This window comes from Heptranchias perlo, chromosome 31 (genome assembly GCF_035084215.1).
Source record: "Heptranchias perlo isolate sHepPer1 chromosome 31, sHepPer1.hap1, whole genome shotgun sequence".
In the NCBI taxonomy this organism is placed as follows: domain Eukaryota; kingdom Metazoa; phylum Chordata; class Chondrichthyes; order Hexanchiformes; family Hexanchidae; genus Heptranchias; species Heptranchias perlo.
Window position 1 is genome coordinate 6,157,606 of NC_090355.1, and position 13,492 is coordinate 6,171,097.

A 13,492-nucleotide genomic window follows, 5' to 3' on the forward strand; every position below is an offset into this window, starting at 1 on the left:
GGGAATTTGCAATTGTTCAAATGAGAGATAACCGGACCTGCTTCCTCATATGTACAGTATAGACTGCAGGAAAATTAATGACTTCGAGAACTGTTCCCATGATAGATGACAATTTCTGTTTGGTTTTAACTGGCTTGTAATGACTGTAAAGATTGGATTTTTATGTTATGCAACACATCATAATACGCAAAAGCTTATTGGGCAGAGTGTACATTAGGTACGCATGTGCTGGTTATTTGATTTCTTTGATGTATTTAATTTAATGAGCAAGTCTTGATGTGATGAAGCAGTCAACTGCATTAATTTCACTTTCTCTGAACAACTCCAATCACAAAACCCACAGAGAAGTCAGCACTGATACAGAACAAAATTGTTTCTCTTTAATCTGGCAGTCAGGAACCTGATACAGACATCAGATCTCCTTTGCCAGCTGTTTGCCAATACAGTATAAGCACTAGCAGCAAACCTCCAAAGTGAAAGGCTTGATGCACTATCATCAGAACAGAATAGAACTAAACCCATCCGATGGTGTCTCAATTGTAACCTGTGAATTCAGTGATTGTCTTCTACGTGGAATGCCCACTTTTGAAATTAAATTAAGGAATACCTTAAGCACATGCTACACAAATCTTGCTATAAATGTAATCAGATTGCAGGATAAACAACAAGAGTACTGATTGAAGAATTGGCACAGAGGTCAGCCAGTACCTGATTCATGGTGCTTCCTGTTCTCTGGCTATTAAAATTAATCACCGGAAAATTAGGAGTGCTGCGAATTGGGAGCAGTGACCTCTGCGCCCTGGGTTCCTGCTCCTGGCGGCCGTATGGCGACCTGTGCTGTAAAGTTTTCTGATGAAGTCAGGATTGAGATTGACTGATGTCAAGAAATAATGGTCATGTATTGGAGGTACCAGGAAACACTGACAACTGAGCCACAGCATGTGGCAGTGCTTTCAGGAGAGCAAAAATCAGAGGAGTAGAGGACTGGGTCATATTCTGTCATGGAGATGGAAATCATATTTGTAATGCAGTACATTGGTAACTTGAGTTCTTTCTTCCAGGTGAATTAGGAATCGAAACAGAAGGCATCAATTTGTGCCCTATTTAGACCCAAGTGTTGTACTATGCCTTCACTATGGACAATTATGGATTGAATGCAGTTTCCCTGTTTTGAACTGCTAGTTCTTGGACACCTTCACAGCAGTAACTTTTATTCTGTTGCCCTTGTGTGTGCAGGCTGCTTACATGTGTATGTCAGACTCTGCATGCGGAAACAGTTATTCCTATTAGGTGTTAGCCTTGGCTCATTGGCAGCACACTTACCTCTGAGCCACAGAGTCGTAGGTTCCAGCTCCATGCCAGAGACTTGAGCACGTAATCTCGGCTGACACCCAGTACAGTACTGAAGGAGTGCTGTACTGTTGGAGGTACCATCTTTCAGATGAGACATTAAATCAAGGCTCGTCTGCCCCCTCAGATGGATGTAAAAGATCCCATACTACTATTCAAAAAAGAGCAGGGGAGTTCTCCTGGTGTTCTTCCCAACATTTATCCCTCAATTGACAACAATAAAACTTTTTAATTGGGCATCTATCGCATGTCTGTTTGTGGGACCTTGCTGTGATCAAATTTGCTTCTGCATTTCCCTACATTACAGCTGTGATTACATTTCAAAAGTACTTCATTGCCTGTGGAGTGCTTTGGGATGGTGTGAAAGATGCTATATAAATGCATGCTCCTTCTTCTATTGAGCAAGTTGAATTGACATTAGGAGGAGGTTGGATTGGCATTGAATTACATGTCACTGCAAAGCCACCCTTCAATACCATACTTCCTCCAAATCAGAAACCCAAAAGGTCAAAGCAAGGACCAATTCACTTTTGTTGCACTTCAGCCTTGGCTCAGTGGTAGTACTCTCACCTCTGAGTCAGAGAGTCATGAGTTCACACTCCACTCCAGAGACTTGAGTGTATAATCTAGGCTGGTACTTTAGTGCAGTACTGAGGGAATGCTGCACTGTCTTTCGGATGAGATGTTGGAAGGAGGGATGAAATTGTATTTATATAGCATCTTTCACATTTTCAGGACATCCCAAGGCACTTCACAGCCAACCAAATACTTTTGAAGTCACTGTTGTAATGTAGGCAAAAGCAGCAGTCAATTTACGCCAGCAACATCTCACAAACAGCAATGAGATAAATGACCAGATAATCTGTTCTGGTGATGTTGCTAGTGTCACATCATTTATATTACAGCACTGCCAAATAAAACTTTGCTACTGCTGGCAGTGCTGTAACATAAACACAGCACAGCACGACCTATCTCTCAGGTTTGTGCATCAGAATTAACTTGTGATATAGAAAGAAAAGAAAAGGAAGGAAGGGAGGTGAATGGAACTCTTAACAATGAAGCAGCTTGCAGGAACTGATGATTTTAAACTTTCAAATCAATATATGGTGCTTTTTACATTTGCTAAGGGATCCTGATGGTGTGGTCCCCCAGTTTATTGCTATTGCTGCCGCCCCTCCCCCCCCCCCCAAAAAAAGAAACCTGGAAACCCTTGATTCCCAAAAAGCAAGGGAATCCAGTTCCGTTATGCATTTTTAATTTTAAACAGAGACCCGGATAGCTTGCAAATCCCACAAAACAAGTGGGTCTCTACTGCCATCCCGTGGTGAAGGTCTAGTCATTTATATTTACAACTGCAGCTCACAGTGAGGGAAGTGCCACTTAACCGTCACTAAAAGTGCCTTATAAAAAAGAACTAGTATTTTTAACCTTAATACTGACAAATCTGGCTTCCAGTACAATACTGCAGTTCCATTGCAGCACTCTGAGACTGAAGGAGTGCCATTGACAGCAGATGTGCAATACTCCCACAATCAAAGGCACTTTCCAGTATAAAGCTAGACGCACTCTATAGTCCCCACACCATTCAAACACAGATTTTCATGTGTATTATCAGTGACTAATTGCTTGGTGCTGGGTTTCTATCCTTTTTAGCTATCAATCAAAAATCACCAGGTCTTGATTTTAGAATGGCACCAGGAAGAAAGATAAATAGAGAGTGACACCTGAAGGTCTTCCACATGAGACATTAAACCAAATGGAGTAAAAGGGGCAGTGGCAGCATGGATACTAAATGGGCTAAGTGGCAGGAAACAGAATAGTGGTGAACGGTTGTTTTTCGGACTGGAGGGAGGTATACAGTGGTGTTCCCCAGGGGTCGGTACTAGGACCACTGCTTTTCTTGATATATATTAATGACTTGGACTTGGGTGTACAGGGCACAATTACAAAATTTGCAGATCTCACAAAACTTGGAAGTGTAGTGAACAGCGAGGAGGATAGTGATAGACTTCAAGAGGACATAGACAGGCTGGTGGAATGGGCGGACACTTGGCAGATGAAATTTAACTCAGAAAAGTGCGAAGTGATACATTTTGGTAGGAAGAACGAGGAGAGGCAATATAAACTAAAGGATACAATTTTAAAAGGGTTGCAGAGAGATCTGGGGGTATTTGTGCACAAATCGTTGAAGGTGGCAGGGCAGGTTGAGAAAGCGGTTAAAACATGCGGGATCCTGGGCTTTATAAATAGAGGCATAAAGTACAAAAGCAAGGAAGTTATGATGAACCTTTATAAAACACTGATTTGGCCACAACTGGAGTATTGTGTCCACCGCACCTGGGCACAGCACTTTGGGAAAGATGTGAAGGCCGTTGAGAGGGTGCAGAAGAGATTTCCTAGAATGGTTCCAAGGATGAAGGACTTCAGTTACATGGGTAGACTGGAGAAGCTGGGGTTGATCTCCTTAGAGCAGAGAAGATTGAGAGGAGATTTTGATAGAGGTATTCAAAATCATGAAGGGTCTTGACAGGGTGGATAGAGAGAAACTGTTCCCATTAGTGGAAGGGTCAAGAACCAGAGGACGTAGATTTACGGTGATTGTCAAAAGAACCAAAGGTGACATGAGGAATAACTTTTTCACACAGCGAGTGGTTAGGGTCTGGAATGCACTGCCTGAGAGGATGATGGAGGCAGATTCAATCATGGCTTTCAAAAGGGAATTGGACAAGTACTTGAAGGGAAAAAAAATTGCTATGAGGAAAGGTCAGGGGAGTGGGACTTTTTAAAATTATTCATTCTTGGGATTTGAGCGTCGCTGGCTAGGCCAGCATTTATTACCCTTCCCTAATTGCCCTTGAGAAGGTGGTGGTGTGCCACCGCCTTGAACCACTGCAGTCCGTGTGCAGCCCATGACTAGCTGGATTGCCCTAGCAGAGAGCCGGCATACGGTCGCATAGTGGTTATGTTACTGGACTAGTAATCCAGAGGCCTGGACTAAAATCCAGAGTCATGAGTTCAAATCCCGCCACGGCAGCTGGCGAATTTAAATTCAATTAATTAATTAAATTCAATTAATTAAATAAAATCTGGAATTAAAATACTAGTATCAGTAATGATGGCCATGAAACTACCGGATTATCGTAAAAACCCATCTGGTTCACTAATGTCCTTTAGGGAAGGAAACCTGCCGTCCTTACCCGGTCTGGCCTATATGTGACTCCAGACCCACAGCAATGTGGTTGATTCTTAATTGCCCTCTGAAATGGCCTAGCAAGCCACTCAGTTGTAAAATCTCACTACGAAAAGTCATAATAAGAATAAAACCGAACGGACCACCCGGCATCGGACCACGAGGCACCGGACACGACAACGGCAAAACACCAAGCCCAGTCGACCCTGCAAGGTCCTCCTTACTAACATCTGGGGACTTGTGCCAAAATTGGGAGAGCTGTCCCACAGACTAGTCAAGCAACAGCCTGACATAGCCATACTCACAGAATCATACCTTTCAGCCAACGTCCCAGACTCTTCCATCACCATTCCTGGGTATGTCCTGTCCCACCGGCAGGATAGACCAACCAGAGGTGGCGGTACAGTGATATACAGTCAGGAGGGAGTGGCCCTGGGAGTCCTCAACATTGACTCTGGACCCCATGAAATCTCATGGCATCAGGTCATAGAGTTATACAGCACGGATAGAGGCCCTTCGGCCCATCGTGTCCGCGCCGGGTCAAACATGGGCAAGGAAACCTCCTGCTGATTACCACCTACCTCCCTCCCTCAGCTGATGAATCAGTCCTCCTCCATGTTGAACACCACTTGGAGGAAGCACTGAGGGTAGCAAGGGCACAGAATGTACTCTGGGTGGGGGACTTCAATGTCCATCACCAAGAGTGGCTCAGTAGCACCACTTCTGACCGAGCTGGCCGAGTCCTGAAGGACATAGCTGCTAGACTGGGCCTGCGGCAGGTGGTGAGCGAACCAACACGAGGGAAAAACTTACTTGACCTCGTCCTCACCAATCTACCTGTCGCAAATGCATCTGTCCATGACAGTATTGGTAGGAGTGACCACCGCATAGTCCTCGTGGAGTTGAAGTCCCAACTTCGCACTGAGGACACCATCCAATGTGTTGTGTGGCACTACCACCGTGCTAAATGGGATAGATTCAGAACAGATCTAGCAGCTCAAAACTGGGCATCCATGAGGCGCTGTGGGCCATCAGCAGCAGCAGAATTGTATTCCAGCACAATCTGTAACCTCATGGCCCGGCATATTCCTCACTCTACCATTACCAACAAGCCAGGAGATCAACCCTGGTTCAATGAGGAGTGTAGAAGAGCAGCACCAGGCGTACCTAAAAATGAGGTGCCAACCTGGTGAAGCGACAACTCAGGACTACATGCATGCTAAACAGCGGAAGCAGCATGCTGCAGACAGAGCTAAGCGATTCCACAACCAACGGATCAGATCAAAGCTCTGCAGTCCTACCACATCCAGTCGTGAATGGTGGTGGACAATTAAACAACTAACTGGAGGAGGAGGCTCTGCAAACATCCCCATCCTCAATGATGGCGGAGTCCAGCACGTGAGTGCAAAAGTCAAGGCTGAAGCGTTTGCAACCATCTTCAGCCAGAAGTGCCGAGTGGATGATCGATCTCAGCCTCCTCCCGATATCCCCACCATCACGGAAGCCAGTCTTCAGCCAATTCGATTCACTCCATGTGATATCAAGAAACGGCTGAGTGCACTGGATACAGCAAAGGCTATGGGCCCCGACAACATCCCAGCTGCAGTGCTGAAGTCTTGTGCTCCAGAACTAGCTGCGCCTCTAGCCAACCTGTTCCAGTACAGCTACAACACTGGCATCGACCCGACAATGTGGAAAATTGCCCAGGTATGTCCTATCCACAAAAAGCAGGACAAATCCAATCCGGCCAATTACCGCCCCATCAGTCTACTCTCAATCATCAGCAAAGTGATGGAAGGTGTCGTCAACAGTGCTATCAAGCAGCACTTACTCACCAATAACCTGCTCACCGATGCTCAGTTTGGGTTCCGCCAGGACCACTCCGCTCCAGATCTCATTACAGCCTTGGTCCAAACATGGACAAAAGAGCTAAATTCCAGAGGTGAGGTGAGAGTGACTGCCCTTGACATCAAGGCAGCATTTGACCGAGTGTGGCACCAAGGAGCCCTAGTAAAATTGAAGTCAATGGGAATCAGGGGGAAAACTCTCCAGTGGCTGGAGTCATACCTAGCGCAAAGGAAGATGGTAGTGGTTGTTGGAGGCCAAACATCTCAGCCCCAGGACATTGCTGCAGGAGTTCCTCAGGGCAGTGTCCTAGGCCCAACCATCTTCAGCTGCTTCTTCAATGACCTTCCCTCCATCATAAGGTCAGAAATGGGGATGTTCGCTGATGACTGCACAGTGTTCAGTTCCATTCGCAACCCCTCAAATAATGAAGCAGTCCGAGCCCGCATGCAGCAATACCTGGACAACATCCAGGCTTGGGCTCATAAGTGGCAAGTAACATTTGCGCCAGATAAGTGCCGGGCAATGACCATCTCCAACAAGAGAGAGTCTAACCACCTCCCCTTGACATTCAACGGCATTACCATCGCCGAATCCCCCACCATCAATATCGTGGGGGTCACCATTGACCAGAAACTTAACTTGACCAGCCATATAAATACTGTGGCTACAAGAGCAGGTCAGAGGCTGGGTATTCTGCGGCGAGTGACTCACCTCTTGACTCCCCAAAGCCTTTCCACCATCTACAAGGCACAAGTCAGGAGTGTGATGGAATACTCTCCACTTGCCTGGATGAGTGCAGCTCCAACAACACTCAAGAAGCTCGACACCATCCAAGATAAAGCAGCCCGCTTGATTGGCACCCCATCCACCACCCTAAACATTCACTCCCTTCACCACCGGCGCACTGTGGCTGCAGTGTGTACCATCCACAGGATGCACTGCAGCAACTCGCCAAGGCTTCTTCGACAGCACCTCCCGAACCCACGACCTCTACCACCTAGAAGGACAAGAGCAGCAGGCACATGGGAACAACACCACCTGCACGTTCCCCTCCAAGTCACACACCATCCCGACTTGGAAATATATCGCCATTCCTTCATTGTCGCTGGGTCAAAATCCTGGAACTCCCTTCCTAATAGCACTGTGGGAGAACCGTCACCACACGGACTGCAGCGGTTCAAGAAGGCGGCTCACCACCACCTTCTCAAGGGCAATTAGCGATGGGCAATAAATGCTGGCCTCGCCAGCAACGCCCACATCCCATGAACGAATAAAAAAAAAAGACTCGATGGGCCGAATGGCCTCCTTCCAAGCTGTAACCATTCTGTGATTCTAAAGACATGTCTTCCAGTTTAGGTGGATGTCAAAGATCCCACAGCACTATTCAAGGAAGAGCAGTGGCATTCTGGTGTCCTCGTCAATGTTTCTCCCTCAACCACAGCCACCAAAACAGATTATCTGGTCATTTATCTCATTGCTGTTTGTGGGACCTTGCTGTGTGCAAATTGGCTGCTGTGTCTGCCCACATAAATTGTGACTGCACTTCAAAAGTACTTCATTGGCTGTAAAGTGCTTTTGGATGTCCTGAGGATATGAAAGGAACTATAGAAATGCCAGTTTGTTCTTTTCCTCGGTCTCCAGTTAAGCAGTGCTCCTTGAAACCCCAATTTAACTGTACAAGTGCTTTCAGTGGGCATTGGAAATTGTCTGTTTCTGTGATCAACTGTGCGAAGGGCAAGAGCATATTCATCTGGTGAATCATTAGTGACTTGTCTCAGCTTGCCTGCTAATTAATGACAGGGTGTCGATGATGTGGCGTCTGTAGGATTGTCCGTAGGTTTGCTGGTCTTGTTCTCGTGGCTGTAGAATACACAAAAGTTAATTGGTTCTAAAGTGAATTGAGGATATTTTTATATATGACAACAAATTATAAATGCTTCTAAAAATGCCAAAGCTACCTGACCACTAATCAATGTTAAGTTTTTAATCAATACCTCTGTTTTAGTCATTGATTAATCTCCTGTGGTGAAATCTAAAAAATACTCATTCCGCCCAGTGCAGTCAATGCCGTATTAATTATATTTAATTGAGCAACGTGATGGGTGTTGTTTGTCGTCAAATAGTTTAAATCACTTGGTAGTTTGAAGAATCGCTTTGCCTTAACCTTGAATTAGATAGCTGGGGCAGGAGGGACATGTCCTTCTCTTTCCCCACCCCCCCACCTACCATTTATTTGCAACTGCACTTGCCTGCCTTCCTGTGGCTCCCCAGTGAGATTGCTTCATTGCATCAACCTATTGTAGGTGGATAAGGGAAGGGATGGGGGAGGGGAGGGGAGGGGAGGTGACTAAGCTTCTGATGCCTTTGAAGTTGAGATATGAAGACTGAGCCTGAATAGCAGGTTCTGATATGCATCTGAAAAGTTCCCTGTAGCTAGATTCACTGTCACAACTGTTCCAGAACTTTTTGTGTCTGCCTTTTCTTTAGAACCCGTAAGGCCCCAGTGTCATTAACCAAAAAAAAATCTTAACAAAAATGCCCCCTTTTTAGAGGGCACAACTAATAGAAAACTAAATCATAAAAAACAAAGGCAACATATTAAATTAAATAATATTACCACCCGTGTCGACTATACACTCCAGTCCCTGCGATTCCCACCGCTCGTGGAAGGCTTCAAGCGTACCAGCGGACACCGCGTCGTTCTTCTCCAGGCCCACCCGGGCGTGGACTAGCTCACGGAAGAGAGACAGACAGCCAGAGCGACCACCCCCGTGGGCCACGCCCAACCTGGACCTGTGGATGGCCACCTCAACCAAGCCCAGGAGCAGACTGTATCATTTATGGTCACTTAAAGTACTTTTTATAGTAGTGCAGTGACCCCTTACGTGGGGTTTCATGCAATTGACGGCCCTCCCCAAGTCAAATGACCAAATCACACTTTGTCATGGGTCTCCGGATCTGCTGCCAGTACTACCTGCTCTGTGGATCCAAGCATCCTGCAGGAGACCTAGTGGTAAAAAGTCCTGTAGAATAGGCAAGTGTTGTGTGTTTAATCTGATTTCTGACTGAGAAAATGCCCACTGAGGCAAGTGAGGAGAGTATTTTAATTTCAGAGGCAACAGTGGTGCATTGAGGAAGCTTTACTCCTCTGAATTTCAGTGCTGAAGCAGAGGTGAGCTAATTAAATGGATTGAAATGGTAATGAAGGCAATCATTCATTGATGGCAGAAAGTAAAGTCAGTACTAAAGTGCCAGCCTGGCTGTAACCCAAGCAATTCGTTTAGATTGTTGTTTTTGATTTCCAATTTTAATTCAGCCTCTAAATGATGAAACTGGGCAGAAGTGTTAGGAAAGCAAGTTTCAATACACAAAAGGTTTACCAGGATAATGAAATTCCCCAATGTAGTAGGCAGGACTTGTGCTCTTCCTGTTTATAATTTCTGTCCGATTCCAGTCACTCAGCTGATTTCCTTTCTGTTCGATGCTGCTACATGATTACAGGCACTTGAATCATGATGGATTGCGCTGAGCCCAGCAGAACCAATAATCTCTGTATTAGAAACATTGCGTGCAATTTCTGTCCATGGGCATCTTTCTATTGTCACATTTTTTTGTCAAGCTCTATAGGTCAACGTTTAACATGGAAAATGCCTATTTTATCAGTTATAATGGGAATTCCCTATGTAAACGTCCCCGTGGTGCTGCAGTTGAAGGCTGTTCCCACTAGGTGGCACTGTAGCCCCACTGTATCCAGTACCATAGTATCTTCTGACACACTGTGAGCAATGCCACTGGAGAAGGAATGAAAATAAGGGCAAATTACCATCACTACTGCTAAAACTGAGGGTGTTTCCACTTTTCCCAGCATGGTGAGTTCATGATGGCAGTCGTGCTGATGCAAGATGCCAAGCACTGGTCAGGGGCCTGTCAGCACAGAGACACAATCATACTGGGCCACTCATGCAAATTTCCAAGTGAATGCTTTAATTGAACAGCTGGAACTACATGATGCAACAGTGTGCTAGCAATTCTGTACAACAGTGATGGGAACTGGGTTGCAATTCACCATTACAGAAAGTTCACGTGGAACATTGGTGTCGGCTGTGGCTCAGTGGGTAGTACTGTTGCCTCTGAGTCCGAAGATTGTGGGTTCAAGTCCCACTCAAGAGACTTGAACACATAATCTGACACTCCTGTGCAGTATTGAGGGAGTGCTGCACTGTTGGAGGTGCAGTCTTTCGGATGAGATGTCAAACCGAGGCCCCGTCTGCTCCCTCAAGTGGATGTAAAAGATCCCATGGCACTATCTTGAATAAGAGCAGGTGAGTCCTCCCCGGTGTCCTGGCCAATATCACTTTTTAAAAAAACATTATCTGGTCATTATCACATTGCTGTTTGTGGGACCTTGCCCAGTGCAAATTGGCTGTGACATTTCCTACACCACAACAGTGACGACAGTTCAAAAAAAATACTTAATTATCTGTAAAGGGCTTTGGGACGTCCTGAGGTTGTGAAAGGTGCTTTATAAACGCAAGTCTTTTCTTTCTTTCATGGTGAATTCTTAAGAAGGATGAAAGGGAGAGTGAGCATGGAGCAGAATGCCCAAAGAAAGACTTGCCCATAAGGAAAAAGTGAGGATGAAGTATGAGCTAGGGACTTGCTCCTGCAGCACCTGACGGCTGACTGAAAAGCAGCCCCATGCCTGGGAGAGTCCATCTGCCTTTCATGGCTCAGGAATGTGCATTGATTCGGGGGAATCTAATGAGAGGAGAAAATTATTTTTCAAAAGGAAGAGGGGGTGTGTTCCCCAGCAACTCAGTTGGTGAATGCAGTACTCTGCATGGAACTGATCCACACAGATCCGGGAGGTAACCCACTCTCTGCCATTAGTTGATCGCAGCTGGAGGAACGCTTCAACCAGACTGGGCACTCACTGGATAGAGAAGGGGAAGAAAATCAGCTAAGTGTCCAGCTCCTGATCTCTACTGGAATGTGCACATGGATGGATCTCGGGTGAGGACAGGATCAGGGGCTGCCACACCACACAATGGAATAGCCTGTTGATCCTGGGCCAGGTCTATTTGAGTGTGATACCAGAGAAAGGATCAGTACCTTCAGGAGGGAAGGAAGGCAAAGGCTTTGTTTTTTTTTAAAAAATTCTGCTGTATATTGCGTACACATATTTCTGCAACTTAATGGTTAAAGTGCAGGTAAAAATTGCTAATTTAAAATTCTGAACTCAGATTACCAACTATTTGTCTCCACTAACCAGCAGGCAATATAATACTGCAGCATTGCTTCAGCTGAGTATTTCCCTGGTGTATTTTAGTTCTAGGCGCTCTGTATTTCCCCTGTTTTCCATTGCAGCACAGAATTCAAATCGGCTTCGCCGAGAGGGAAACAACTATGCAGCTTAAAAGGCAGCCGTCTCGGCTTAAATTTTCTGCCCACAGACCTTCCTCAGTACAGTTGGCCTAAATGGGGCCAGAAAAAATGACAACTGTGCTGCCGGCTCATGAAAAAGCATGCGTGAGGTGGATCAGCATGTCTCTGGAGGCACTAGTGATGCTTTCTTTCTACTGTATTACAGCACTGCTGCCAGAGGCTGGACTGCTTCCAGTAGCAGCACATCACTATAAATCTGTTTTGAACCAAATACTTGCAGATGGGTACCCTTGGCCCCGATTACGGCACCGAGTCTCAATGTAAACAAGACATTAGTGTATTTAAAAGACAGTGGATTCAATGATAAGGACCAGATAAGAAAAACATGAATTGTATGCAGTTTCGTGTTCTGCCCAACAAAGAGAAGTAGTATATTCAGGAAACTGTACCGTCTCTGAAAGTGCAGACGTTATCTCAGGCGTTGTGCGCTTTCTAAGTGATTAAATCAATCCAAACTCGTTGCCTTGCTGCTCCACCCCAGGCACCGGTGGGCTTGTCCCATCCTGAAACAAATTGTAAGGGATGTTGCTTTAAAAGGTGCTGCCTATTGTGAGCAACAGGGGTCTGTTGGCTGCTATTGTGGAGCAGGCAATTTGTCATCAATCCCATCTGTCTTCCTTCAGACCCATTGAGTGTTTGCAATCTGACACTGTGCAAGCAGCTGATTTACATCTGTACCAGCTCCTGCAGTCCTGGTCAAGCCCTCCTGCTCAGAGCAGGGCCTGTTTGCTCCTGTCTAGAGAGAGTGTGATATGGTGATTACCAGGCTCCCTGCAGCCTCCACTTGCAACCACACACAGCCAGCCTATAGTTGTTGGGGGTTACGGGCCTGGCCTTGTGGTATGTGGTGTTGACAGTTTTATTTAGCAAGACAACAAGCCAAGTCTTATTGCCTTTATTATCCCCAATTTCATGGTTGATGTGCAGTTCTCTTAATCTTGTTGTTTGACTTTAGCTTCACTCTCTCTCATTTCTACTATCCATTCAAGCTGAATAGTGCCGTATTTACACATTACACTTGGTTCACATGATACTTGCCAATGCATACGCTCCCAGTCAGCTGTGGTCACTTACATACAAATTGGAGACCCTGTTTATTTTAGGAAATAGACCATTTTTTATTGAATTATCAAGCTAAATTGCAAAATATATATTATGAAGCCATTATAGATTTTGATTGCACGATGCTTGTGGGAGGAGTCACTGATACATCCAAGTTGCCTTTGCTAGATGACACTAGACAACTTTTTCAAATCGATTTTCTCCTACTCCTTATCTCCTGAAACTGTGACCATGTTGGGTGCTTATCCACTGGGCCTTCAGGCAGTAGCAGCTTTCAGTCTTTTCATAAGAACATAAGAAATAGGAGCAAGAGTAGTCCGTACGGCCCCTCGAGCCTGCTCCGCTATTCAGTAAGATCATGGCTGATCTTCGACCTCAACTCCACTTTCCCGCCCGATCCCCATATCCCTTGATTCCCTTAGTGTCCAAAAATCTGTCTCAGCCTTGAATATACTCAACGACTGAGCATCCACAGCCCTCTGGGGTAGAGAATTCCAAAGATTCACAACTCTGAGTGAAGAAATTCCTCCTCATCTCAGTCTGAAATGGCTGACCCCTTATCCTGAGACTAAACCCCCTAGTTCTAGACTCTCCAGC

General features: G+C 45.6%; 1 protein-coding gene across 1 annotated transcript in view; it reads left to right on the plus strand.

The window, feature by feature from the left end:
- Positions 1-13,492, plus strand: part of LOC137300484 (neural proliferation differentiation and control protein 1-like) — a 188,556-nt gene that overhangs the window by 151,325 nt on the left and 23,739 nt on the right. The gene's annotated exons all lie outside the window — the stretch shown is intronic.